The 24,103-nt window shown below is 42.0% G+C and overlaps 1 protein-coding gene and 1 long non-coding RNA gene across 3 annotated transcripts in view; one reads left to right on the top strand and one right to left on the bottom strand.

Moving 5' to 3' along the window:
* Window positions 1-24,103, top strand: part of LRP1B (LDL receptor related protein 1B) — a 1,835,733-nt gene that overhangs the window by 228,772 nt on the left and 1,582,858 nt on the right. The gene's annotated exons all lie outside the window — the stretch shown is intronic.
* Window positions 3,649-4,535, bottom strand: LOC134944838 (uncharacterized). Of its 2 annotated transcripts, none has more exons than XR_010181967.1 (3): window positions 4,458-4,535; window positions 3,887-3,955; window positions 3,649-3,794 (listed from the first exon to the last, which is right to left on the bottom strand). It is a non-coding gene; the product is annotated as an uncharacterized LOC134944838 (long non-coding RNA). The 2 variants fall into 2 exon arrangements; XR_010181968.1 differs by lacking the exon at window positions 4,458-4,535 and adding an exon at window positions 4,035-4,130.

The following is a 24,103-nucleotide window of genomic DNA, read 5'->3' as shown; positions in this document are numbered from 1 at the left end:
GATATATTTACATTGGTTTAATGAAGAAGGCAGTGTACAGGAGAAAAACAAACAGTGACTGTCTAACATAGGATCTTAATCCGATTTGTTTTCAGTGCAATGGATGAGTTACCATTACACAGCCAGTGTGGTATAATTCAGAATGTTGACACTGCGAGAATATCGACACTGCAAGTATATCAACAATGTCAGAGTGTCAACATTGTGAATGCCTGCAGTCTGCATGTCGACATATGGTTTTCCATACACTTATTGACTAACTCTCAATGCAGCCTAACCTTAATTCTAACCCTAAACCTAACTCTAAAATCAGCTGTTGACATTATAACTACAGTATGTTGATGTTCTGTTCATGTTTATATTCTGAATGTTGACATACTGTTGTCTACATTCTGAAAGGGGAATCATTCAGGATCCCGGCATTCAGGGTCCCAGCCATTAGAATCCAGATGCAACCCAACATGGGCCCTCATTCCGAGTTGTTCGCTCGTTATTTTTCTTTGCATCGGTGCGATTTTCCGCTAACTGCGCATGCGCAATGTTCGCACTGCGGCTGCGTCAAGTAAATTTGCTAAGAAGTTTGGTATTTTACTCATGGCATTATGAGTTTTTTTCTTCGTTCTGGTGACCGGAGTGTAATTGACAGGAAGTGGGTGTTTCTGGGCGTAAACTGACCTTTTTATGGGTGTGTGTGAAAAAACGCTGCCGTTTCTGGGAAAAACGCGGGAGTGGCTGGAGAAACGGGGGAGTGTCTGGGCGAACGCTGGGTGTGTTTGTGACGTCAAACCAGGAACGACAAGCACTGAACTGATCGCACTGGAAGAGTAAGTCTCGAGCTACTCAGAAACTGCAAAGGAAAGTCTTTTCGCAATATTGCGAATACTTCATTCGCAATTCTGCTAAGCTAAGATTCACTCCCAGAGGGCGGCAGCTTAGCGTGTGCACTGCTGTGAAAAGCGGCTAGCGAGCGAACAACTCGGAATGAGGGCCATGGATCGAAATGGTGCCGCCGGGATCCGGAACACCAAAATCCTGATCGATTTCTACCCAGAGCCCTCAGTTTTAAGCCATGGGGGTGGGGGGAGGTTAAGGGTAGGCCCCAGGGTGAGGGTTAGGGTTAGGCTGTGGGGAAAGGAGGGTTAGGCTGCAGGGAGGATAGTTAGGCACTCCCGGAGAGAGCTAGGGTTAGGCTGTGTCAAGGTTTAGGCACCACCGGGGAGGGTTATGGTTAGGCTGCAGGGGGGTTGGGTTAGGATTGGGCAATGGGAAGGGATGGTTAGGGTTAGGAGGTAAGGTAAACATACATCGGGATTCTCTGCATTGGGATGCCAGTGTCGATCATATGGCTGCTGCCATCCCGGCTGCCTGCATATCTTATGTATTCCTCTGAAAGTTATCATGAACATATACCATTACATTACAGCATGTGTATGAAATGAACATACAGCTTTCATTATTAGCCACTGTCTCAGATCTCTCCGTTCCCAGGGAGGTCAGGGGGTAAACGCAGGATTTTTAAAGGGTGGTTTCCAAGCATTTTTTTAAAGAATATATATATATATATATATATATATATAGAGAGAGAGAGAGAGAGAGGACAGATATAAAAAGAGACACAATGTAGGGATGCTGTGCACAAACACAATGGCAAGATGGATAGATAGCTGTACATAGACTGTAAAATAACAAATGCACAAAGAGGGGGAAAGAAAGGAACAGACATACTGTACACAATCAGGAGACAGATGGAGAGAAAAAGGCACAAAGGGAGGAAAGGGGAAGATACTGACACAGGAAGAGTAGTTGGAGGGCAGAGTGGATGGCAAACAGAAGGAATGAGAGGCTGGTGCAGATCGAGGATGAGCATAGAGGCTGGCACCAAGGAATGGAAGAAAGGCTGGTACAGAGATATAACAAGCAGAAACGCTGGTGCAGAGAAGATGGGAATGGAAGAGAGGATGGCGCAAACAGTGGATGAGTAGAAAAGCTGGTACAGACAAAGGATTTGCAGAGAGGCTGGTGTAGAAGAAGGGGAGATAGGCTGGCACAGACAGAGGAAGGAAAGAGAGACTGGTGCAGACATAATGGGCATAGAGCGTAGCTCAGAGAGGAAGGGGTAGACAAAGGATGGGTGGAAACAGTGGTGCAGATAGAGGAAGGTCAGAAATACTGGCACAGTGGAAGGGAAGACAGGATGGGCAGAAAGGTTGGCACAGACAGAGGAAGGTCCGAAAGTCTGTCACAGCAGAAGGGAAGAGAGGTAGGCACAGACAGGATGGTAGAAAGGCTGGCACTGAAAGATGGGCAGAGAGGCTGATACTTAGAAAGGAAGGGAAGAGTGGCTGGCGCAGAGTAGAGGAAAAAGGCAGAAGGCTGGTACAGAAGAGAAAAGTGCAAAAAGAGCATGACATGGGCAGTAACCAAAAAGAGAATGATTAAATAATAATGCTACAGGAAGAGAGGCAGCATACGATGGTATTATGGCATAGTACTACCTGAGCCAGCCGGATAGTCCTTTAAATTCCTACAGATCCGTGGTGCATACAGGAGGAGGGGGCGGAGTATTCACCGGTAACCATGCTCACTCTGTCATCAGGATTCACACACAGAAGCAACCCGGCCACACTCACTGCACACTCGCGCGGCCGGGCAAATTCATCAACCTGTCTCTCGGCAGTTGTGGGTAATCTAGGCGCTACCGCAGTCTCCTGGCTGCCTGCTGTGGTGCGCAACTTAGGGGGAGGACGGGACGGTGGCGCTGGGCACTTCCGGCGTACAGTGGCTTCTGTAATGTAAGCTGCAGCTGCGTTTTGCACTTGCTTTACATGGATGCTCCGCATTTGATCCTTGTGGTTTCGGTCTGATCACTGTGGCACAGGCAGCAATGATTTGGCGCGGGGGGGTGGAGGGGGTTCTGGGTACTCAGAAACCCCCCTGTGTGTGCTACTGGAGGTCCATATACAGAGGTACTTGGGAGATGTCCAATATACAGTATAGGGACCATACTTGGAAGAAGAAACAGAGACACCCTACCAAACTGATGCCATCTGTAAGGCATCTGATTTTACATTGACTAAACAGTAGCTTTAAGTTCTCTGAGTTTCCTCAGTAGTTTCAGTCTGGAAAAATACAACTCTCTAATAATGGTTTTGCCTTGTAAGTGATTGCCCCTTTAAAAAAAATGTAATGTAATGCCGCCCGAGTCCGCACAGCCGCTGGACTCGGGCGGCATTACATCCCTCTGCATAACTGAAGATGTCAGTGGCATTTGGTTATATATATATATATATATATATATATACAACACAAATATCTTTATCTTGCGCTCAAAAGAAAAGCAGCACTACAGGTGAGATCACCGTTGCCAAATCTCAAATTAACATGGACCAGAAAAAACAATTCCTGAGTGCGCTGTATTGATTGTATAGATTTGACGGAAGTCCTTCCCAATGGGTATATCTTATACTGTGCAGGATTTTCTGGGTTCCTAAAATGGATAATCCCTCACCAGAAAGTCACCCAAACAAATGGCCCAAGGCCAATTAGAATAAAATATTTAATAACAAAATATTCATAAAAAATCGTTTACATAAGATCTTTCAAAATGTTATACATAGACAATTTCTTAATAATTCCATCAGTGAAAAGAGTGTCCGGTAAGTGATGTAGATATGTATACTCCCTCACCTTCAAAAGGTGTGAGTTCAACAAAGGGAGTATTTCCACAGACCGGATCACTGACTAATGGCTGACAAACCCAATGCGTTTCGTCTGTTAGACTTCATCAGGGGTAGCTTGTTTGGGGACATAGAGAAACTATTTATAATTCATAAAAAATATTTAAAATTTGATTTTAATAGGAAGTAAATAATTATTATATACCTACCAAAAGAATTTTTTTTAGTAGGGATAAATCTTATATCAGTAATTCTGTATAACTGGTGTTCTGAGCCACCTGGGTAGAGAAACAAAATCTATTGAAGAGTTGTGTCCTCTATATAATTAGAAAAAACATGAAAGTAAAAATAAAATACCTTTTATATAAATAGGCTCTTCATGTAAAAAGTAGTTCTTAAGAATGACTTCTTATTCAGACCCTATTTAGAGCCTCTATATCTTTAATGGTGAATCCACCTGAAAGTGGAATGGGGATAGTCAGTATGACATAAATTGGACTGAGAGAAAGCAAATGTGCGCATATACATATATATATATATATATATATATATATATATATACACACACACAAATACACACATATATATATGAGTGTAGAATTGTATAGTAAGAATGAAGACACATACCTGAACAAATGGAATAGTTCAATACGCTGAATTTGGAATTTTTATGAATGTGTACAGAAGTGTCTAAAAAAAGGAGGATCACAATCTAATTGGCATAGAGTGTATCAGCCACTGCAGTTTACATAAAATACCAAAGATACAAAAGGTACATACCAAAAAATATATCCAGAGACAAAGATCAACAGTTGTAATAAGGTACTGGAACTCCCAAAGAGGACCCACAGTTATATCTTAAAGTAAAAAAAAACAATTTGACCATCATTATATGTATATATATACAATCCTCCAATATAATTGCAGCCTTTAAACACAAACATAGCAAAAATGAGTAATGGACTTACCCAGAGAATTTCTCAAACTGAAACCATGTGTATGGAAGTATCAGAGTGAAATGTTTCTCACTCTGGCTGCTATTTAAGCTCACAGTGTGATTACATCACTTCCTTTAATTAATAAATTGTATATTACCTCTAGGAGTTATAAATATCTTTAAACTATTTGTAATACGGCTGCATGACCCACTTGATTTATACAAATAATCCTGAATGGCCAAACCGAAGAAATTTTAACTAAAATCCTTGATTTACACTTAAAACACACAAGGATTGATTGCAGGTATGTGAGAACTGCTTGTTCCGGTATGCTTTCCACCTGGAACGCATCACGTGTGTATACTACACACGTACTTTCACTAAATGTGGGGAATGTTATTGTCATATTGAAGCCCCTCCTGACCGCGCCCACCGGCGAGGATTGCGCTGACGTCTCCCCTCCTGACTGTGCCCACCAGCGAAGGCCGCGCTGGCATCACGGACTCTGTTGGCGCGCCGGGCTTCACGTCTCCGACGTCGCTCGCGTCAGTGACCCTAGCTCACGGCACCGCCTCCAGAGCTCGGACTGCCCCGCAGATTTGTCCGCTGGCTGCGCTACGTCACCAGGAGGTGTCTCCAAGCTACCAATGACTATTTCTAGAAAGGGGAGGTTCCCAAGGGATATGTGTATCAGGTGGAACGCATACCGGAATTGCCTGCGTTCCACCGAAGAAACATTAACATTTGTATTATGAGGCTGCAATTTCACATAACTTGATAGACCCCTAATGTAATGACTCTACACTTGTAATCATTGCAACTGAATCAATTCCAGATCTATTACACCAAAAAACTTTTCAATCTATATTATACATGACAACAAAAATTAAAAAATGGACAGAGAATCTTATATCTCCATTCCCCCTACTCAAATTGATATCTTAATATTATTTAATACATAGGGGGTAATTCCAAGTTGATCGCAGCAGGATTTTTGATAGCAATTGGGCAAAACCATGTGCACTGCAGGGGGGGCAGATATAACATGTGCAGAAAGAGTTAGATTTGGGTGGGTTATTTTATTTCTGTGCAGGGTAAATACGGGCTCTTTTATTTTTACACTGCAAATTAGATTGCAGATTGAACACACCACATCCAAATCTAACTCTCTCTGCACATGTTATATCTGCCTCCCCTGCAGTGCACATGGTTTTGCCCAATTGCTATAAAAAATCCTGCTGCGATCAACTTGGAATTACCCCCATAATACTTGATTGTGATAAAAAATCCTAAAATATATATATATATATATATATATGTATCTTAAATGTGTGGCTACTATCTGTCTGTGTGGTTGCTTTCTCTCAGTCCAATTTATGTCATACTGACTATCCCCATTCCACTTTTAGGTGGATTCACCATTAAAGATATAGAGGCTCTAAATAGGGTCTGAATAAGAAGTAATTCTTAAGAACTACTTTTTACATGAAGAGCCTATTTATATAAAAGGCATTTTATTTTTACTTTCATGTTTTTTCTAATTATATAGAGGACACAACTCTTCAATAGATTTTGTTTTTCTACCCAGGTGGCTCAGAACACCAATTATACAGAATTACTGATATAAGATTTATCCCTACTAAAAAAAATTATTTTGGTAGGTATATAATAATTATTTACTTCCTATTAAAATCACATTTTAAATATTTTTTATGAATTATAAATAGTTTCTCTATGTCCCCAAACAAGTTATCCCTGATGAAGTCTAACAGACGAAACGCGTTGGGTTTGTCAGCCATTAGTCAGTGATCCGGTCTGTGGAAATACTCCCTTTGTTGAACGCACACCTTTTGGAGGTGAGGGAGTATACATATCTACATCACTTACCGGACACTCTTTTCACTGATGGAATTATTAAGAAATTGTCTATGTATAACATTTTTGAAAGATCTTATGTAAACTATTTTTTATGAATATTTTGTTATTAAATATTTTATTCTAATTGGCCTTGGGCCATTTGTTTGGGTGACTTTCTGGTGAGGGATTATCCATTTTAGGAACCCAGAAAATCCTGCACAGTATAAGATATACCCATTGGGAAGAATTTCCGTCAAATCTATACAATCAATACAGCGCACTCAGGAATTGTTTTTTTGGTCCATATATATATATATATATATATATATATATATATATAAATAAATATATATATAGTGGAACTCTTCAGTCGTAAACACAGGAACCAGCCACACTGAAAAGGTGAGTTTGATGTTTATTTGTGACAGTCACACAGAATGAACAGTTTTCAGATGTTACAGCCAGTCAAATGCGTAGGAACAGACACTCAGACCCTCAGACCCTAACCCTAACTAAGTGTACATGGCCCTGGCCAGCTATCCAGCATCAGTACTCCAGAAACAAAGAGTAATCTCTCTAAATAGGGCAGTTACTTCCTGGAACAGCTGAGGCATAATGTGCTCCTTGGATTCTGGACTATACCCAGGTTGTAAGCCTGAAACTATGGCTTCTCCAAGGATCCGAGCCACGTTTTAAATGCTCAAACTGTGGCACCTGAGTCTCTCTGCCACTATATATATATATATATATATATATATATATATATATGTGTCTGTATAAAACATCTGTGTGTTCGTTGTTGCGAACGTCTCTTTATGTGTATCCATTGTAAGGAGTGTAACATGCTTTGTGGCATGTTTGGATCAACAATAAGTTATGGAAGGTGATGTTATTGGTATTTCTTGGCTTGTACAATCTCATGGAATTTGACTCTGATGGTGGCTACATAGAATAATTTTAGAGAGTGATGAAATTCAGCTTATGATACTGATCTACAGTATTAATACAGTGAATGCCGAGTTAACACGAACAATTGAGTTGTACAAATGAGGGATTTCTCTGAATTTTGTTTCCTTTTCATAATAATTTCTGAGGAAAGATTTTCTAGCACGGTTAAGTGGTTTTATCCAGTCTGCTAATTAAAGTATAGCAAAGGATGATCTTTAAGTATCCTTACTGTAATCTCTCAGCCAGCATTCTGTTTATAAACGCTTTATCTTGAACTTTTACTGCACTTTATAATGTAACAACTATTTTATTGCTATTTAAATGTAATTACTCTAATGGTCTATGTCATTGTAGTTAATTATTAAGATAAACTGTTAGAGTACTGTCATTTGCAAATAAGTGTGAAACTGAAACGTAAATGCGGTATACAGTAAGATGTCATTTGCCGAATTTGAGTAGTTGCACTCATATAACTTTGCTGCAAAATAGGAATTCTATGTCTGTGTGTATACTGTATAACATTCTGACCTATCACCCCTCCATACATTTTTGAAATCACCTGAGGGTTTCATGAACATAAGGACAAGGCTGAAGGCCTCAGTGATGCATCCTGTTTGGTAAGCACAGCAGTAAAGCAGTTAACCTTCAGCTATTATATTATATTATAACAATAAATAAATCTGAAAAACCCACGCCCATTCACTGGATAGAAGCTCTGTAGCTCTGGCAATTTGTATACTAGTCAGGCTATTTAGTATGCTAATCAACAAAGTTATCAAGCTTAACAACCCACCGAGCATGTTAATCACGCCACTGCTGTTCCTACATTAGCGTTCTTCACTGTAGGAGTGGAGATGGAGGGTGTGGGGTGCATTACTGCTCAACATACTAAGTGTGCTTCTAAACTCTTGTTATCCTGGGTAAAAGAAGGAAGTTCTCGCAAATGCTCTAAGTAACCTGTCCAATTCATAATAGGACCGGTCACCTATGCAGTGACAATGAATTAATGAATGCCTTACATAGTTTCAGGTCTAAGGTCAAGTACACATATGCGTGACCTGCTACTGTGGTTGTGGCAATTTACCTTTACCTAGGACCATAGCAGATTGCCAGTACACATTACCCAATGTAATGAACCACGGAACAACATCTCTTTCCATCTTTCATTACACTGCACCGGGTCACATGTGCAATCTTCTGGTTGACCGTGCTGCTTGGCTGACCAGAAGATGTCACATGTTACCCATGGGAGCATGTAATTGGGCATACACATTAGGCGATATTCACGATTTGTCCTTCCGATACGGAAAATCATGCCAATATTGTCCTAATGAGTGCCTGGCCTAAGGTTTTCAGAATTTCATTTCCACGTGTTTGTTAATTCATTCAATCAATCACGTGGGAACAACCATGAAGCTGTATTTCCTAAGTTAAAATAGGTGTGGCTAGGTATGGTTCTTATAATACCAAAGACTTTGTGTATCTGTATGTCATATATTTCTGGCTTCTTGCACTGTATCTGCTGACAGATTGGGGTCTGTTTCTGAGTTGAGCACAATTCGCCCATAGATGCGCCCACATTGCACATATATATGCTACTATGCACAGATGTATGCAAACTGTATGGGCTTTGTATTTAACAACGAGCAGTATCTGAGTCTTCCCACTCGCTGTGAAGATTCACACTCCGCAAGTAATCCTGGCATCCAGCTGCACCAATAAGTGGCAATGTCCCAGTGGGTAGCTGGCATTAAGATCATTACCTACAATGCAATGCTGTAGCTCCATCTCCTGGCCCCACTCTCTGCCTCTTCCCTCCCGCTCTCCGCCACCTAGGTATGGCCATCGGTGTGGTCAGTGTCGGACTGGGGCATGAAGGGCCCACCGGGGATATGCTGTTGTAGGGGCCCATGCTAAAAGGTGTGGCCAGGCTCCTCTTGGGCATGGCCAGCCACCACAGAGGTTTGGCTAACCATTACAGAGTACATGTTCTGTTCCCCTTGGTAAATATATAATAATCCATATTCTTGTTAAGTATAATGTAACATATGTATAATTCAAGTGCACTAGGATAGAGTCTGGAACCTGATCTCTAGAGGAGGAGGAGGGCCCACAGGCAATGGGGCCCACCGGTGGTTTCCCCTGTTCCCCTGTGGGCCAGTCCATCCCTCGGTGCGGTTGCCATTGATGGCGATATGTCAAGTAACCATCGATAGCTGCAAACTATGCAATGGATGTGTATTTCCACAACTGATGGTCATCCCTATTCTTCCACTGGTTGTTCCGTAGGTTAATCAGAACATGGGTGTGGGGCTTCGCAGGTGTCAGGGCGGAGCTATGCTCCGTGTCCCGGCACCTCCTTGGAAAAAAATGTAGTTATGCCTTGCCATCAATGGAGGGAAACCATCTGGAAACCCCCATTGATGGCAAAAGTATTCTGATTTTGAATAGTCGATGGCCATCCCTACCACCACCTCCCTCCTGCTTACTTTGCTGAAGTCCTCACAATCATTCTGTGCATGCACCATTGGCTGGGACCTTCACTTATCCTCTTCATTCGTTGGTATCTATGGATTAGAAAAAATGAAAGAGTAGAGACAAAGGGGCCCAGCATTTGTATAGCCCAATAAAATGTATCAAAGTATTTTCTCTGCATGCACATAAAATGCCCGTACACCCCTTGTATCCAATAGTTGTCTTTATGCAAATTTGGACCCAATATCAGGATTTCCCCCCAAATGCTAAAAGTAATATGAAACTTTCTCTAGCATCCATAAGGAATATTGGGGACAGATTAGTACGATGGGGTATAGACGGGTCCAAAGGAGCCAGTGCACTTTAAATTTCTTAAACCGGGTGTGCTGGCTCCTCCACTCTTGCCCCCTCCCACAGGTAGTTTAGAAAAAAGTGCCCTCAGGAGAGGATGCACACTCAGCAAGCTCCAGAGTTTTTTCTTCAATTTCTGTTAAACTTTTATTTCTTTAGGTATGCTGTTTGGGCAACAGCGTACCTGCGCCGTGGGAGTTAGGGGGGGATGATCACTGGCCTCGTGAGGTGAAGAGCTGCTTCCCCACAGCAGGACCACTGTCCTGAGGGGCTGTTTGTTCAGCAGGGCACTGCGCCTTAGCTGCCACAGCAGCCGCACACCCCTAACAAAGCCTGAAGGTGATCGTCGGTGGTGAGTACAAACCGGGGGCCCCGCTAGAGGGATCCCCCAGTACATTGTGCAGCAGAGGCATAAGTGAGGTACACGGGTCCCTCCTGGGGGGGGGACCCGGTGGAGCCCCTGCGTGAGACTTGCTGGCGCTATTGTACCAAACATTTATGTGAGTCTACAAATGTTGTGGGAAACATGGGCAGTATAAACATTATTAGTAGTTCCGGCGCCATTACGGGGGGTGGAGTTACATCAGAGCGGGCTCAGCAGCATTTTGGCGCCTTCCTCTGCATAAGCAGCAGCAGCCTCATACAGCTCCTCCACACGTTCACAGGATCACTGGTACTGGGTGTAGGGGTTAGAGCAGCTATTGGTGCACAGTTTACAGACAGTATCACTGTTCTATATATATAAATACATAACATGCTGACAGCCTCACTGGGGTTGTATAGCATTGGGTGCGCTGGGGTCCTCTCTTCTGTGTCTCCTCTCACATGCATTATGGCAGGCTTGTATTGTAATTAGTCTGTGTTGTATGTGTATTTTATCTGTATTTCATAATGGTGAAACAGAAGTTATGCAGTGTATGTAATGCCAGAGTCTCCCCTATTTCATCTGGCTCCATATCATGTGAGCAGTGTAGTCAGTCATCACAAAATGCTGATAACAATGTGGGGGAGAGTTCAGAGCCTTCCTGGCTGGGGGCTATCAAAACTACGATGTCTAATATGTCATCTCAACTCACTGCCAATGCCAATAAAACACAAGAACTGCAACAAGCAGTAGCTAACCTAGCTGCCAAGGTAGTCCCCATCCCCCCATGTCTACTACAGGTGTACAAAAATGTGCTTTACCTGCAATCCTATCAGTTACTGATGATGACATACAGGATGATGGGGATGATGTAGATCCCATTAGTGGGGATTCCACCTCTACACAGGGAATTGAACCCCTCATATTGGCTATACAGGATGTGTTACAGCTCCCCCTTGAGGACGCTACTAATCAGCAGTCATTTTTCCTCCCACAAGACAAACTGACAGTTACATTTCCTGATTCCAAGGAATTGGATGATCTATTTAAATTAGCCTGGAAAAATCCAGATAAAAAGTATCAGGTGTTTAATAGGTTTTTGCATACCTTCCCCTTTGCCCCTGAAGGCAGGAAATTCTGGGAAGAATCTCCAGCAGTAGACGTCTCAGTCTCTCGCCTCTCTAAGAAGGTAGTGCTCCCAGCTCCGGGCTCCTTTATGGTAAAGGACCCGGGGGATAGGAAAATTCAGACCATTCTGAAATCTATCTACACTGCTGCAGGTGTATCTCAAAGACCAGTCATTGCTGGTTGCTGGATGACACATGTAGTTCATACGTGGGCTATTCAAATTCAGGAGGTTATTTCGGGTGATATGACCTTAATTACTACTGTAACTTTCCTAAAACACATTCAGGACACGGCAAGAGTCCTCTGTGACTCCCTTAAAGAAATTGGCAATATTAATACTAGGACCACTGCTATAGCTATGTCTGCATGCAGAGCCATATGGTTGCATCAGTGGATTGCAGACACTGACTCCAAACATAATGTGGAATCTCTTCCCTTCACAGGGGAATGGCTCTTCGGAGCTGAGTTGGACGCATGGATCTCCAAAGCTACTGCTGGGAAATCCACATTTCTCCCTTCAGGGACTCCGTCTGCTAGGCGTGCCTACCCAGGATGTCTACTCAGTCCTTACGGTCCTCCAGATTTCAATCTAGAGCCAGGGGTACCTCCAACGCAGCTAGGGGCTCCAGAAGTAAGCATAAGAAACCAGCCATTGCCGGTTCTCAAGAACAGAGCACCAGTTCAGCTTCCACAAAGACTTTGGCATGACGCTGCCCACCCACCCACCCCGAGGGGATCTTGTGTTGGAGCTCGGTTACGTCACTACAGCCACATCTGGGATGGTTCCTGCCAAGATACCTGGGTAAGGGAGTTTATCTCTCAGGGTTACAAGCTGGAGTTCGACAGTGCTCCTCCCCAACGATTTTTCAAATCAAGCTTACCAGCTTTGGAAAATATGCATGTTACGCTACTACTGGCCATCGTCAAGTTGGTCCAGTGTCAGGTTATTGTTCCAGTACCCCTGCTACAGCAAGGACAAGGTTATTACTCCAGTCTGTTCGTAGTGCCAAAACCAGACAGGTCTGTGAGACCCATTTTGAATCTAAAGTCCTTGAATCCTTACCTGTAGGTTTTCAAATTCAAGATGGAATCTTTAGAGCAGTGATCGCAGGCATGGAACATCAAGAATTCCTAGAGTGACTGGATATCAAGGATGCTTACATCCATATCCCAATTTGGCCTCCTCATCAGGCCTATCTGCGGTTCGCCCTACTGAGCGATCACTACCAGTTTCAGGTGTTAGCCTTCGACCTGTCTACAGCTCCGAGGGTGTTCACGAAGGTGATGGTGGAAATGATGTTTCAACTCAGAGTCCAGGGGGTCAATGTTGTCCCTTACCTGGATGATCCCCTGATAAAAGCCAGTACCAGGGAGCTTCTACTGCTCTATATCAATTGCATTATCCAACTTCTGTCTCACCACGGGTGGATTCTCAATTTACAGAATTCCCATCTGGAGCCGTCTCAACGGCTCCTGTTTCTGGGCATGATACTGTTTACTGTAGCTCAGAGAGTGTTCCTCTCAGAGGACAAAGTGAGAACTCTTCAAGAAATGGTTTGCATGGTTCTCCGACCTTCTCATGTTTCCATTCATCTTTGCATAAAATTGTTGGGAAAGATGGTGGCCTCATACTAGGCGATACAGTTTGGAAGGTTCCATGCCAGACCCTTCCAATTGGATATACTGAACAAGTGGTTCAGTTCCCATCTTCAGATGAACCGGACGATTTGGCTGTCACCGCAGGCCAGGATTTCACTCCTGTGGTGGCTACAGTCTTCCAACCTACTGGAGGTTCGACGCTTTGGGATTCAGGATTGGATACTCCTCAGGATGGATGCGATTCTGAGAGGTTTGGGAGCTGTCACCCAGGGGGTGTAGTTCCAGGGCAGGTGGTCTGCCCAAGAGGCCCTACTTCCGATCAACATACTGGAACTTTGGGCTATCTACAATGCTATGATTCAGGCCTCCCCTCTACTCCGGGATCAGGCGATCCAGGTTCAGACGGACAACGCCACGGCAGTGGCATACATCAATCGACAAGGAGGGACAAAAAGCAAGGCCTGCATGCGAAAAGTGTTCAAAATAACTCTCTGGGCGGAAAGAAATACAACCGCAGTTTTCATTCTGGGAGTGGACAACTGGGAAGCAGACTTTCACTCGCCACGATCTCCACCCGGGAGAGTGGGGATTACACCCTTCGATGTTTCAACAGATCGTCGACAGGTGGGGATGCCCACAGACTGACATGATGGCGTCTCGACCTCAACAAGAAGCTTCGCTGCTACCGCTCACGAACCAGAGACCCTCAGGTGAGCACAGTGGATGTGCTGACATCGCCTTGGCCTTACCAGCTGGTCTACCTATTTCCTCCGATTCCATTGATCCCAAGGGTGCTCAAGTGGATCAGACATCACGGAGTACAAGAAATCTTTATTGCACTGAATTGGCCCCAGAGAGCGTGGTACACAGCTCTTCTGGACATGTCCATAGAAGATCCTTCGCCTTTGCCGCAAAGAAGGGATCTTCTTCAGCAAGGACCGTTCATCTACCCGACTTATGGCAGCTTCATTTGACGGCATGGAAGTTGAGCGGAACATCCTAGCTCACAAATGGCATTCCAAAAAGGTCTTTGCCATTATGGTGCAAGCCAGAAAACCTGTGACGTCAAAACACTATCATCATATCTGGAGAAGATATGTCTCTTGGTGCGAGGAATGCACATATCCATCTGCAGAATTCCACTTGGGAAGTTTACTTCATTTCCTACAGTCTGGAGTGGATAAAGGCTTACATCTTGGATCCATTAAGGTCCAGATTTCAGCTCTTTCCATCTACTTCCAGAAGAAGTTGGCTATCCTGCCTGAAGTTCAGACCTTCTTGCAAGGGGTGCTTCACATACAACCTCCGTTTGTGCCACCTACAGCGCCTTGGGAATTGGATGCGGTGTTACGCTTTCTACAGTCCTCCTGGTTTGAACCTCTGATGATGGTAGAAAACAAATACCTCACGTGGAAGATGGTGATGTTACTGGCCCCGGCTTCTGCTAGATGTGTTTCAGAATTGGGGGGCCTTATAGCGTAAAAATCCATACTTAGTCTTTTACAAGGACAGATTGGAGCTCAGGACTAGGCAGCAGTTCCTGCCGAAGGTGGTCTCCGCATTTCACTTGAATCAACCTCTTGTGATTCCATCCAGTTCTGGCTCTTCAGCCCCTCTGGAGGCATTGGATGCAGTGCGAGCCTTGAAGATCTATGTCAAGAGGACGGCTCGGATCAGAAAGGCGGATTCCTTGTTCGTGCTGTATGATGCGCAGAAAAAGGGTTGCCCTGCTTCAAAGCAGTCCATTGCTCGTTGGATTCAGCTTACTATCCAACAGGCCTATGTGTCGGCAGCCTAGCCGGTTCCTAAGTCTCTAAAGGCCCACTCTACTAGTTCGGTGAGCTCCTCCTGGGCGGCTACCCCGGGAGTCTCGGCCTTGCAACTATGCAGAGCTGCTACCTGGTTGGGGAAGAACACCCTTGTGAAGTTCTAAAAGTTTGATCCCCTTTTAAAAGAGGATACCCAGTTTGGGCAGGTGGTGCTGCAGATGTCTCCACATGTTCCCACCCGTTCTGCAAGCTTTGGGATATCCCCATGGTACTAATCTGTCCCCAATATCCCTTATGGATGCTAGAGAAAATAGGATTTTAATACCTACCTGTTAATCCTTTTCTCGTAGTCCATAAGGGATATTGGGCGCTCGGTTATGTTATGGTGTGCTGGTGTGTAAATCTCACCACACTTATTGTTGTTATGTTCCTTCTTTCAAGTATGTCATTTCTCCTTCGGGCACTGTTTACCTATACTGCCTGTGGGAGGGGGCATAAAGGGGAGGAGCCATCACACCCAGTTGAAGAAATTTAAAGTGCACTGGCTCCTTTGGACCCGTCTATACCCCATCATACTAATCTGTCCCCAATATCTCTTATGGACTACGAGAAAAGGATTTACCGGTAGGTATTAAAATCCTATTTTTACAGTTGATAAAATATTATCCTAGAAGCTTATTTGTTTAAACAAACTTTATATTTAAAAAAGAAAAACATTCTAGACTAAACACATAAAGTAATTTTATTACTTACATAAATAAAATATTGAAATAGAGGACGATATTTTGGGAAATCTTCTATTATGCGTGCTATATTACATGCAGTATATATCAAACATGTTTTATGTTTTTGATCTTTATATAATGGAAATCAAGTCTGTACATAATGGTTCAGTAAAATACATCTATTGGAGATAATACTGAAGCTTTATAGAAAGGGGGTGAGAAGAAAGCAGCAACTGAAATGTAGAGGCAACACTTTCTTATCTCTTTTTCTCCCTAGAACATGAAAGCTACTGTGTAAAGTACAAGATTGCACAGTTATCATTTTCCCTGGAGGATCCCTAGAGCTGGAATCTACTTGGTTTGAAAAGAATTTGCAGTCTGAGTTTTAGAGCATAGTTTTAATGATTGCATACCTATTAGATGCCAAATACCAGATGATCTTTATACTGCAAATTGTCAGTAATCTAACATCTTTTGGTGAAGACCTTTATTACTGTACTAAACAGTTTAAAAGCAGAAAGTTTGAAAAAAGAGGTCACAGCAGAACACATAGAGATGATATAATTACATCTTAATACAAAGATCTCTATAATACTAATACTACTACTATTACTACTAATATTATTATTATTATTGTTATTATTATTATCTATACAGAGGGGGTCAATCCAGTTAGGTACTAGATGCAAGTTCATTTTCTGAAACTCACAGACTTCTCAGGAATGTGTGCATCCGAGAATTCTCCAATCCAATTAAGAATGCCTAGTCACAGTACTCAAAGTAGGTGGGTGTGTGTGTTGGGGGGGGTTAGTGTGTGAAAATTTTCTACAATATGCGATGTGGGGTAAGTGCATAAAAAAGTGAGCTGACCTTCCTGGTCCCCAGAAAAGTGATCATTTCATTAGCATAATCAAATACAAGGATGTTAGTGGGCAAAAGGATAATAATAATAATAATAATAATAATAATAAGTGTCAAATAGCTTATTTGTGCTTTTTTTTTAAAGAAAGCAAAAGAATGTAAAAAGCTTACAAATTGCATTTCATTAAAAATAATTAAATGAAAAATGCAAAAAAGTTAAGATAGAAAGTGCTTGTTGGGGAATTTGTGGCCATTTTAAAGTAAAAAAAAGTAAAAAACAGATTCAAAGCAATTATTTTTGGCCTACATAAATGAGTTCATTCAACTTGGGGTGCATAATCTAACGTTAAAGTTGATTTTGGGGTAATTTGAGGCCATTTTTTTTTTACTCCCAAAAATGACATGAAGTTGGCTCAATTAAGCTAACTGAAAACTTCCAAATGCGTAATTAGTCATTATGGGGGTGTCCAAGGGGTTCTTCATGGTATCCTGACATTTTAACACTAAAATAAGGATTTCCCCTACCATCTCTCACCCTAAGTGAGGTGCGAATGGACAAATGCGTGTTCAGTGTGAGTTTCTAATTGGATTGCAAAATTGATTCACAATGCAAATTTGCTGTGAAGATGGCAACTCACACCTCAATATTTGCAACTCGCACCTAATTGGATTGACCCTTGAGAGATATTAATAGTGAATAGATGCAAAATGATTCTCATCAGCCTTGGAAAGGATTCTTTATAGTAAGGGTTGTTGAGCTGTAGATATCCTTACCTCATGAACACGATGTCACATCTGATCATACTACTATATATTTAGGTATAGGTAAAAATATAATTTCAATTTTCCTCAATATGAACATAAGGACATTATGGAATATTAGTTGAATTATATTTAATACTTTACATGGTAATGTTAATTTGTGACTGGTTACTTATATGATCATTAACATAGAGGCAATCTGTAGTGTATTGATTTATGTTGTTCGCATTCTCATTTTCTGACTGAATTGACATTTCATTTCTAAATATTTTTTCTTTTTATGAATCAGTTGAGAAAACAGTGAGAATGCCCTTTGAAAGGAGATCAGTACATTGAAATATGTATTGTTGCAAATTGTATCATTGTTTACTAACTGAATACGAAAGTCTCGGTGGTTTTAGTGGTAGATTCAATGATTGATCTGTGTTAGATCTAAACAGTTTTGTATGGTTGTCAGATAATAGAATGTAAATGATTAATACATTGGAATAACAATTGTTGTCAAGTTGCAAACAGCATGTGACTCCATCTGTCTGCAAACAGTACCCTAAATTTTTTTAGCTAATGGTGGGCACTTGCTAATGTTGCAGTATGTGTGCATATAATTCTCACAATGCCAGATTTTGATTCTGTCAAAATGTATTAAATCATTATCAGCTATGACACACAATGTCTGGAATTTGATTGTTATTGGTCTGCTTGTGGATGGTTATATCATGACCGGGCCACTGTCATCCAGCCTCTCAAGACAAGAGCAGAATGGAAGATCTCATCTGATTTATCGAACTATATTTGTGGCTAGACTGAACAATGAAGCAGTAACTGGACACTCTGGTTTAGTGCCAGGATTGCTAATTGTTTCCTGGATTTAAGGTTCAATTGTTGTTAGACACAGTACAGTAAAAGGGCCTCAATATCCTGTAAGAGTGGAGTTGAGGAATAAAATGTCAGACTATAGGGGGGAATTCAACTAGCCTCGACAATTTAACCGGTGCAAAAAATGCAGAGCTTTTTAAAAAAAATTATTTGCGTTTATCAATTTGATACCATTTTTTGTGCCCATTAAATAATCTTTTTTTCGGGGTAAACACATAGACTCTGTGATAAGTTCACAGACCTATGTGTTTTCACTGCCACAGTCGTGAAAACAGACTAATAATATGGGATTGAAGCCTGTTGAGGTCCTGAAAAAAAATCTAAAACCTGCCGGCGGGCTGCATTCTAGGATAATTGGATAGCCCTGGTGGTCCCACAATAAATTTCTTCAGTTAATTGAATCCCGGCCAAAGGGTATCCTGTCTTTAGGTCAACAGTAAATATGTCAACAGTCAATAGGTTGACCACTGTTGGTGGACATGCATTAGGTCGACATGGTCAAAAGGTCGACATGACAACGTCATATGGTTAACATGAGTTTTTTAAAAAAAAATTAATTATAACTTTGTCATGCTTTACCATCCAAATGGACAATGATTGGGAATGGTAACCTGTGCTAGAGCAAAACACCTTGCCCAAAGCATGGCGAGCGAAATTGTACACTAATTGGGGGTTCATGTGCTAAAAGTTAAAAACTGACCTTGAGCATGTTGACCTTTTGGGGTGAATCTAGACACTGTTGACCTTTTAACTGTCGACCTAATAATAAACAATACTACCCTCCAAAGTGGCATAAAACCACTCTGTACCGTATACATATATAACATATGAAAATAAGATCTAGAGAATGTAAATAGACACTTTGGGGATGATGCAGGCTGGTTTACAAAATAATATATGTGTACCTGCCCTGTATCAGTGCAACATATACACCTCCTAACAGGTGTATATTAATGTGTCGGTAGGTCTGCCTGAGCGACATACTCGTGAACATGTCTTTACTGTACCCAGGATACATCAGACTGCTGCTTAGCTCTTCTTGGTGCCTCTCCACTTGTGCAAATGCTCAATTTGTTCTCATTCTCTGTGTGTGTGTTTACAGCACTCATTTGCACAATTTACAACAGGTATACTAGTGAAAGTTCATCTCATCTCTCATCGGACCCTTTGTTTATGATTAACTGTGTTGCGTAACAAGTATTACATTTATTTGGGGCAGACTATAGCTTCATACAGTATATGCCAATTATGCATACTTTATGGGCTGGAGTCAATTTCTCTAAAATCAAACATTTGGAAACCCCCTCCAGAACTCCCATGTCTTGTGAGCCCAAGCCTATCTATATTTTGGCCCTAGAAAGTTTGTTAAGGCACCGAGTGGAGTCTAAACTTACTGTAGAAGTTGCCTTTTCAACAACGTACATTATTTTTACATTTTACTATGCATGGATTACAGTTATAAGAAATGCAGAAGTAGTGACATTTATAATGGCATTTCTGCACAACGCTCTTTTCAGTAGCATTTAAGTTACAAGTAACTACATAGCTCCGGTCTCACGTAAAGGTTGTATGCATTAAGATACATATGAGGGGCAGACCCAGTACAACTGCTAATGACCCAGAAGCTCTGATATTTGGATTTGATCCGACTTAGATAAGACAAAAAATAAAATGCTCTCTGTATAATCTGCTGTTGCTTCTTATAGTTCTAGAAAGGTAATTTAGAACTTAGACATAAACATATTTATAAGTTTTTCCGCATCTATTTTTTTATTTTGCTAGCTACCTAATTCCACATTTATTTCACATCTTTAGGTTCTCTCAGGTTCAGTATGATGTACCGGTGGCCGGGATGCAGTTCCGTCAGTATACCAATAATAGCATCCTGGCCACCAGTATGCCAGCAGCATGGTGAGCACATAGAGTCCCCTTGCGGGCTCGTTGTGCTCACCACACTGCGGGCTCGGTGGCTTGATGCACTCGCCACAGGTTCTTTTACCATTCTATGGGTGTTGTGGGAATAGCCCTTGTTAGCCGGGATTCTGGCTGGCGGCATTGTAAGCAGTTGGGATTCCGGTGTCAGTATCCTGACCCCCAGGATCCCGACTGCTGGCAACCTGAATGCATCTCGTTCTATTATTACAACTACATAGAGCTTAACCCATCACATGGTGCATGCGTTACAATGGTCTTGCAATAGCAGTCGCAGAGAGGATTTATTGCAAAGTAAGTGACAGGCAAGGAATGTTTGTGGGAGGTGACAGGAATGGTGACTCAAACGGGGGGCATGTCAGCACCATTCCCGGTGCATGTCACAGCTTGCAACTGTGATCCCATATGCAGTTAATTGGCTCTGGTGTCTTTCTACCAGCGTCAGTCCTGTGCAACTATTGGGTTACTCAGAAGTTTGATGTCTAACCAATGTGCAGCCCAGAGCTGGCCCTAAACAATACAATGCCCTAGGCAAGATTTTGGCTGGTGCCCCTAGCTTCGCCGCTAGTTCTGCCTCTGACCCGGCACCCCTTTCCCAGCACCATCACACCTCACTGATAGCAGTCCTCATTTTAGTGATCCTACCCCCTATAATTTAAATAGGAACAGTGCGCACATTCGGTGTGTAGCCCAAAAAGGGGTATATTCTTGCTGGGAAGGGGCATGGCCACACAATAGTACCCCCAATTCAAATTACGCCACACAGTAGTGCAACTTGATTCACACTTTATCATGCAATAGTGTCCCTAATTCATGTTACATTACATAGTAGTAGCACTTTACCTTATATACGTTACTCCTCACAGTGATGCTCCTTATTCACATTACACCACATCATATTGCTGTTTATTCACATTAGACCACACAGAAGTGCCCTTTCTATACATTACCCCATACAGTAGAGCATCTTATACACATTAGTAATGCATTTATACACAGAGTAATGCCCCTTACATATATGACACATATTATTAATGTCATTATAAACATAATGCGCCTTACACATTATGCCATCCTTTATTAATGCCTATATACACATAATTTCACATATGCCTTTCACATATGCTGCACATTATTAGTGCACTTATACACATAATGACATTCACAGTTTCCCTTACACATATGCTGCACATTATTAATGCATTTGTAAACATGACACACTTATGCCGAACACTACTGCACAACCAACCCACCCACACACAGCACTCACATGGTCGCTAACACTGTGGCATCTGCCTCTGCTTGGATACAGATGTGTCCTCGTACATCTTGTCTCAATATGCCATGCAGCAGTAGATGCCTGGCGTGAGTCAGCTGGTAGCTCTGCTAACATCGGGCGGCTTTTTTGACGAACATGCATCTTATTTGCATTACTAGGATGAACAAGCAGCTTCTGCTGATTAAATTGATATACAATATGCCTATATTCTGTGTGTGACTGTGGCTGTATCTGCATATGAAATGCTACATTATAGGCCCTACACACTTAAAGATTTTACTGAACGATATGAACATTCTTGCTCATTAATGAACGAGAACTTGTTCATATCGTTAAGTGTGTAGGCACCAACGATGAACGATGCAGGGCCCCGCGCTCGTTTGTCGTTGGTGCCGGCTCGTTCATATGCAGGCCAATATGGACATCAATATGGACGGGGAAGTGAAGAAACGACGGCCATAGGGCAGCTCGGTGGCGGATCGCCGAGTGTGTAGGGGCCCATTACAGTGATTTCCAGGAATACACTGTAACATAGCATTTTGTATGCAGATACAGCCACAGTCACACACAGAATATAGGCATGTTGCATATCATTTTTATCAGCAGATGCTGCTTGTGCCCCTAGGCATACCAAATGCCCTAGACATACCAAATGCCCTAGGCATTTGTCTAGTTGGCCTATGCCTAGGGCCGGCTCTGGTGCAGCCGGTGGTTATATGATTGTTTACAAGTGGCAGATCAGAGATACCTCAACTGGGTAACTCAATACAAGTCCCAGTGGTTATGACATGAAAATATTTTCATACAGCCGCTGCATGCAGATTCACAGATGCGACGGCATTTGCATACATCTGTAAATCAGGCCCATAGTCCCAGCACTCACAAAGCCCCTTTAATGGTTAAAATAGTAACACTTTTCCCCTAAAAAATATATGTTTTCTAAGTCATTTGAATTATGGCAGAATTTTACAAATCTAAAAAGTTCAATATCAAAAAACTAAACGTTGTTTTGTGATTTTGTATTACAACTTGTTTCATATTATTTCTGTGTCTCATATCTTTCCCAACCTTTGTATAGCCTTAAGCTGGCATTACTGTGTGGTCTCAGATGGTAGACCTGATTGCACTAAGTAGAGATAATGCAGTCAGGACAGCTCACAGATCGCTGCATTCTGAACAAGGGTGATTTAGATATATTTCCCTTTCATGACAAATATTCTCCATGAAGATGTATCGTATGAATTGGAGCAAAGCTTACGGCTAACTGACTTAAATTAAATATGAGCCAACGTGCTGTGATTTGAATGTTGCTTAGCAAGTTTGTCCCCGTTCTGGGGTGAATTTATAAACTAAGATACCAGGAAATAATTTAACTAATATTTTATGTATTTTCAAAAACTGGTGCTTGGCTCCGCACCCCGTCCTAATTGATTGGATTTTAAAAGAACCGAGTAGCAATAACTGCTGTACATACATTTTCTGATACTGGGAATGATGCTTTAGCTGGACTTTCTAGGGTAAATTGTGCACATGTGTACCGTACATGTTCAGAAAGGGAAGGGATGCAAATGCGCCAGAGCAGATTTGTGTGTACCAGTTAGCTGCACTACATTATGCCTGGAGGGTCAGAATGAGGAGGAATGGCTAAGTACAGTAAGTGTGCATTGATGCAAATGCTGACCTACAGCAATATACACATACATGTGTTATGGTGCCCACACACGGTGTGATTATCGCGTGCGATTTGATCTTTTTAGTTCGAATCGCATCATGTCTAGTTCAAATCGCACTGTGTTTATTTTCCCTTGCGATGCGATGCGCACTCCCGCATAGTCAATATCGCAAGGCAAAATAGTATGTGCAGTCAGGTATACTTGTACTACATCGCATATATTACATATTGTAGTGTAGTCAAAATCGTGTGTAGTTCAAATCTCATAGCACTTAGACCACATCGCGTAGCATTGTATAGGCTCAAATAGAACCTAGCACAAATTTCACCATGTGTGGGAACCATTAGAAACCATATATTTAGCACCTGCTAGAGAATAGGTGCAAATACACAACAACATTAACAGGCACATATATTCTGCTGATGTGGAGCTGGAGACATGTTCAGTATGATATACCGACGGTCATAATCCCGATAGCCATTGACCTACAGGAAAAATACTGACACAGTCAAAATACCGACATTCATTAGGCCGACATGTTCAAAATGCTGACATAGTCAGAATATGACATTTGAAATGCCAACATGTCGAAATACTGCCAAGAGTTTTTCTGGGGCGGGGTTTGTGTCAATGTCGACATAGGTGTTTAAAAAAATAGTTCCAGTTTGACTAGAAACTCAAGAGTGTCCCACTATGTGAGTCCTTTCCCTTTACCTGTTGAACTAAACTAACGTATAAGTAAGACACCGGAAATTTTTCGAGTTTTGTGTTTTGGTTTTGGATTCGGTTTCGCGGCCGTGTTTTGGATTCGGACGCGTTTTGGCAAAACCTCCCTGAAAATTTTTTGTCGGATTCGGGTGTGTTTTGGATTCGGTGTTTTTTTACAAAA

The sequence above is a fragment of the Pseudophryne corroboree genome, chromosome 7 (genome assembly GCF_028390025.1).
Source record: "Pseudophryne corroboree isolate aPseCor3 chromosome 7, aPseCor3.hap2, whole genome shotgun sequence".
Lineage (NCBI taxonomy): Eukaryota > Metazoa > Chordata > Amphibia > Anura > Myobatrachidae > Pseudophryne > Pseudophryne corroboree.
This window is presented reverse-complemented; position numbering and strand designations above follow the sequence as displayed.